The following is a 6,439-nucleotide window of genomic DNA, read 5'->3' on the forward strand; positions in this document are numbered from 1 at the left end:
CCCCATTCTTGGGGTGTGATTTAGTAAATATGTGTTGATATTGTTGTTGGGTCTTGCTTGCTGATAGGATATTTTTATTTTAATGGTGATTTCACCTAGTGGTTGTGGTTTATTTTAATGGATTTTTAGTTACAAATACAAAAGCACCCATGTGTGTGGCTTGCTCGAGAGAGAGGTCGCGAAACCAAGACCGCCAAACTGATGGCCTACGGAGTGGGCCGACGAGAGGTTCAGCCCGAGAAGGTGAGCCCTAGTCCCATATCCTAACACTCAGCTCGAGAGAGTGAGTGGGGTAAGGCGTAGGCTGGCCTTCATGCGACAAATGGGTGTCCGAGAGGATCCCATTTGAAACGGGGTAAGTTGCCCGAGAGGGAACTTATTTCCATCTAAAGCTTAGCTTAGTCACTATTATCTTGCAAATTTCCTATCGAAAGCATGTATCCAACGATTTATATCAATATATATTGCGGTCACATCCCAAGAACTTTTCCCCATACTTGATTTTCTCTTTATTTTTGTTGTTTTAGCTACTTGTGACAAAAACCCCTTTGATATTTGACACTTTTGTGTCACCCACTTGAATTTACTTTGTTTCTATTTGATAATTTCTCAAACTACAGCTAACTAGAACAAAATTCTAGCCTAACTACTATGTTCACTACCACTCCCTTGGAACACGACCCCAACCCTTGGTTGGGTTACTATATTATCGACGATCGTAGAAACTCGAACCGTAAGTTAGTGTCGTTGATCACGATAAGCATCAGTGTCCATTTGCAAAGATCTTTGATTATACTCAACACAACAGCATTAGCCTTAATGTTTCTCTACTTATTTGCCACTCAAATTTTACAACTTATTGGCCAGCCTATGGACATAGCAAAATGGGCAATTAAATTTTCTATTTGGATGATTCCTTAACTATTTGCCTATGCAATGAACTTTTCTATTCAAAAATTTCTTCAAGCCCAAAGCAAGATGATGATTATGGCCATTATAGCCGTCGTCGCACTAGCTGGCCATACCATGTTGAGCTGGTTGTTCATGATGAAAATGGATTTGGGGCTAGTGGCTGGAGCTGTAGTGCTAAATGGCTCATGGTGGTTCATGGTACTTGCCCAATTTGTTTACATTATATGTGGGACATGTGGTGAAGTTTGGTCTAGATTTACTCACAAGGCATTTGAAAATCTTTGAGGATTTGTTAGGTTGTCTCTTGCATCTGGTGTCATGATCTGGTGAGTCTCTCTCTCAATTTTTATGATGTGGCGTCTTGAAATACTTGTCACGTTTTGCACTTTCTGAGAGTCAAACTATATGATATTTAATCAACATTTTAATTAAGATATACATCTTATGGACTGTTTTAGTTTATGTGACACACTTTCTTTTTTAGTCAGTTTTAAAAAGAATGACATATTTCTATATTTAATAACTATTTAACTTTAAAACGACTAATGACATATTTCTATAATTAATAACTATTTAACTTTAAAATGACTAGTTTACCCTTAATGAAATACTTTCTCTTTTCTTATTTACCTATCGTCCTTACTAATAGTTGACATGCAATCACTAACCATTATTTAGTAACTAATAGTAATTGTTTTAAAAATTGTAAATTGTGTAGCTTAGAGTACTGGTACTTCATGGCTTTGATTATCTCTGCTAGATACGTAAAGGACGCAAACATTGTTGTTGACGCAGTCTCCATAAGGTGAGTTTGCGCTGATTTGAATTTATGATTTTATATCGCATGTTTAAAACATAAGTTTAGATATATACCACAATGCCTAAATATTACCGAATTAAAACATAAGTTTAGTTTTTGTAAAGAGAAAAAGTTAAAAAGCATGGTTTAAGAGAAAATGGCCAAATGATCCTCCAATCTTTTACCGGATTTTCAACTACACACCTATTTTCTGCGAGAGTCCTATTACCCCCTTGAACTACTTTAAAATGGAATAAATAACCCCGTAAGTGCTGAGTTGGCATAGAGAGTGCAACTCACTCTCTTTGAGTTGCCTAATTTTTTTTTAATTTCCATTTTTTTTTCTAATTTTCTTTTTTCTTTCTCTTTCTTCTTATTTATCTATACAACATTTTTCACCATTATTATTGTTGAAGCTTTTTCAATGGATGTTTGAAATAAAAATTATCAACAACAAATGCATTTAATGAATAATTTTTCAATAAAGTTATTTAGGACATATCTAACAAATTAAATTTTTATTTTTTTTAAAACATACCCATTAATTTTATTTTTTAAAGTGATGGATTCAAGAGTAACAAAATCAAAGTGAAGTAATTGTAAATATAAAAAATATTTTCAAACTTAATAAAAGAAACTAAAACAAAACAATTTCTTCTACATTTTAAAAGAAGGATCCTACAAGTTCTCCTAAAATTCATGAAGAATCAAAATCAAGAACTCAAATTATAAATTAATCATGAAAATTTTAGAGGGAGAAATAATAAAGAATGGGGAAGAGAGAGAGAGGTGTCTCAAATTGGTGTTACAAATTGGTCTTCTCATCCGCGATTATTTTGAGTTGTCGGCGAAATCTTCAAGGGATGAATCTGATCTCGAATGTTCATGACCCATTTAATGTGTATTTGAAATTGTCCAAGGAAGAAAATCAAACGAAATGTAAAAAAATGTGAAAAATTGTTGAATTAGTTGGATGAAAGATTTGATTAATTAGGACATCTATCTTCTAAGTTCTAGAGATTCGGAGTAGATGAAAAGGTGAGTTGAATTTTCGTTTTTATAAAATGTTAGAGATATAGAAATTTATTGAGATAAAAAATGATGTTTAGTGTAATTAGGTTGAAGAAATGATTGGGGAAGAAAGAAAGAGGAAGGAGAAGAACTTTTTTTTAAAAAAAAAATCATTAAATTGTGAAATACACGTGTCAAGTGCGTGTATTTCACCACAAGACAAATGGCTGGTAATGACATTTCAGGGAGGAAATAATTCCACTTGAAAATAGCTCGGGGGGGGGGGTTAAGTAGGACTCCCGTGAAGTATAAGTGTGTAGTTGGAAATCCGGTTACAGATTGGGGGGTCATTTGGCCATTTTCTCCATGGTTTAATTTACAAAGCATCCCGCGTTAGCATGATTCATAAAAGGATTGCACCCCAAAAAATGTGCTATAAACAATTTACCTTAATACAAATACTAATGACTGATTTCACTTAATTGGATTTTGTAGTTTTTGTTATAAGCTCTTTTCTTCATTTTTTTGGCAAACGAAAAAATTCTATTAATCAAGTAAGCGGTATGTATAACTATAACTCAATGAATGTTAGATCCTATTTTTCAACTTAATCGGTCTTTTGACTTCGTAAAAAAATTTCTTTATCAATATACTATTCTTCTACACACATCTCCATAATCGAAAATGATAATAGTTAGAATTCATTAAAAAAAAATCAAAAACGGAAAAAAGACAATATATAACCCTCCTCACAAAGTCAAAAAAATAACATAAGATATGAGTAAAAATAAAATAGGAGATAATATTTCTAGAACTTTTTAAATTTATGAGTGAGCATAAAAGAACAATTTTTTTTTATCAAATTGTAGATAAATATTTATTGTTCAATCGTGATTAGGTGATATGTATTTTCACTTTACTTTATACTTTTTAAGATTAAGATGTGTTTGGTGTGAAAATATACATATATAAAATATATATGTCATTTTCAGGCATCAAACACTAAAAATTATATCTCAAGCCCATTAAAGGAAGCAATAACTCTTTTACTATGTTTATTTTTTTGTTTCGATGTTTTGCAGCACCAGCATTGTTGGGTGGACGTTCATGCAGGAGAGGAGGCAGCATATACTTGGGGGTTCATTCGAACTCTCTATGATGAAAAATATTACTATTTATATATGGTTAAAATTATTTTTTAGATATGTATAATAGATATCGAACCCCCTTTCACTAGTTCATGTGTTTACTTCTCAGATTTTGAACACCCTTATTTAAATTTTTGGCTCTGGCACTGCGTTCATGTTGTGCATTGGCTTTAATGCATTAATAAGGTTTGTTCGTGTGACACTTTTCATTTTTTAATATTCAAATAACGTAAAATTTTATCAATATCATGAAAGTATATTTTTTGATCAAGTTAATACGAGAAGAATTATAATTTAAATAATATTTTTTGAATGTATAAATTTTATGTTTAGAAATATCACGATTTAAAAATTACGCCCTCCGTTTCTATTTATATGTCGTTCTTACTAAAATGAAGGAAGAGGAGGTGGTGTTGGTGGCCATAGAAATGAAGGAAATGATGGTGACGATAGAAGGGGTGGGGACGGAGATGGCAGCAAAAAAAGAAGGGGAGGAGTGGGGAAAATAAGATCTTTATGTAAATAATAAAACTTAAGGATTTTAAATTTAGCGTCATTAACACTAATCTTAAAATTATCACATCTACTCAATAATTAAGACTCATGTCACTTTTTTTAGTTTTGAAATTTTATTGTCACCTATAATCACTTTTCCCAAGTAATCATATGAGAGATATCAACCTGATTATCAATGGAGTAAAGTAATAAACCTACAAAAAATGAATTTGTTCTTTTTGGGGATAAGGGTCTGAAAAATATCCCAACTTTGGTCAGATTTGCTGTTGCGATACTAAACTTTCATGAGGACCTATTACCTCCCTAGACTATTTAATGCTGTATTTTAAACATATATATTTACCCACGTGGGCATAAAAAATAATGCAAAATTATAAATAGTAATGTGTCCACGTGGGCACTTATATACCTTTAAAATACACTATTAAATAGTTCAGGGGGTAAAAAATACGGTATTAAATAGTCTAGGGAGGTAATAGGTCCTTATGAAAATTTAGTATCGCAACAGCAAATTCGACCAAAGTTAGGGTATTTTTAAAACCCCTATCCCTTCTTTTTGGGTGCAATGTAAGGGTGTCAAATGAACTAGGAGCAAGGCACCTCCGAACAACAAATTTTTCAGCCCTAGTGGTATCAATTACTTCACTTTTAATTGGGACAATACATACGATAGCACTTTTTGTTGCTCGAAGTCGATATCCACCTTTTTTTACGAAAGTTTTGAAGTTCAGTAAGCCGTGTATGAACTTACTCCTCTATTAGGAACTATAATTATGCTTAACGGTCTTCAACCTACTCTTTCAGGTATATTTTCTTCAGCTCAAAATATGTATCATATTTTATTAGATCAATTCATTTAAAGGATAAATTGTGCAATTAAATTATATAAATATCTGCTTTGGAGTCACAATTTAAAATTAAATTTAGAGGAATTGATATAAATAACGTCCGCCAAAATAATAGCCAATAAATGTACATCGCTTGTATTTCTATTATTTAGAAGCATGATGACGACCAACGACCAGTGGCAAAAAGGATAATAAATCAAATATACAAGGGCAAATTATAACTACTATACTAAAATTTATTGATATTCGTGCACTCATGCTCAGAAGTCAGACCAAGGCTCTATTTTTTTTAATACTCTAGAAGTATCTACATCTTTCTCCACTCTTCCTATAGAAAAAAAAAAAAAATCTCATTTGCATCAGTTTTCTTAGATTTTCAAGACTAAAACGGTTGAGAGTGTTTCCAGGTATGTTTTATTCACATTTTTGCTTAAATCTCTTCGGTTAACTTTTTCAATTTTCAATTTTGAATGATCATTTCTTTTTTCTTGCTCTTAATCAGTCCTTTTCAAATATATTCAAAGATGGCTTCTGTTCACTTTGTTAATTGGATATTACAACCCTAGGTCGTTCCAAAAATATGAATTGATTAAAAAAAAAAAAAAAAAAATCAGAACTGTGTGTTTTCTTCTATCTTATATTTTCTTAAAATTATCTCTCACTTAGATTATGGATAATTGAGATTTCTATGTTCTGTTGTGCTCGTGTTTAATGTTATAACAAAGCCTTCATCTTTAGTATTGAGACACTCATATAGCTAAAGCATCACGACAAAGGCAGATACAAAAAGTACATAAAGATTCAAACTTTATGAACAAAAACCAGTATAGCAAAGTGAAGAACCCCACATACAAGAAAGTTGGGATATGTCCTACTAACCTTTTTCTTTTTTTGTATCTCTAAACAAGACAAAAACAATAGATAAACACTTGCTTTTAGGCTTAAGCCTATATCTTCTTTCTTCTACCTTTAGATAAACATTGATTTGGTACAGCAGTAGAGTACTTAATTTAATCCCATTAATTTAGGGAACCCCCATATAACAAATTTTCCTAAAAGAACGTTAAAGCTGGAGAAGAATTTCAATAATTTGATTTGAATTTATACTGCAGAGTGTACCGTTGCTGCTGTGTAGAAAACAGTACTGCTGGTGGGTGAGTTTTCAACGCATGGCTCCCACTGTGAATTTGACTATTTATGCTTAA

At 31.9% G+C, this 6,439-nt stretch overlaps 1 pseudogene; it reads left to right on the top strand.

The window, feature by feature from the left end:
• The first annotated feature begins 201 nt into the window (after positions 1–201).
• The window catches only part of LOC102582846 (protein DETOXIFICATION 32-like), an 18,405-nt pseudogene continuing 12,167 nt past the window's right edge, over positions 202–6,439 (top strand).

The sequence above is a fragment of the Solanum tuberosum genome, unplaced genomic scaffold (genome assembly GCF_000226075.1).
Source record: "Solanum tuberosum cultivar DM 1-3 516 R44 unplaced genomic scaffold, SolTub_3.0 scf00510, whole genome shotgun sequence".
NCBI classification, from domain to species: Eukaryota; Viridiplantae; Streptophyta; class Magnoliopsida; order Solanales; family Solanaceae; genus Solanum; species Solanum tuberosum.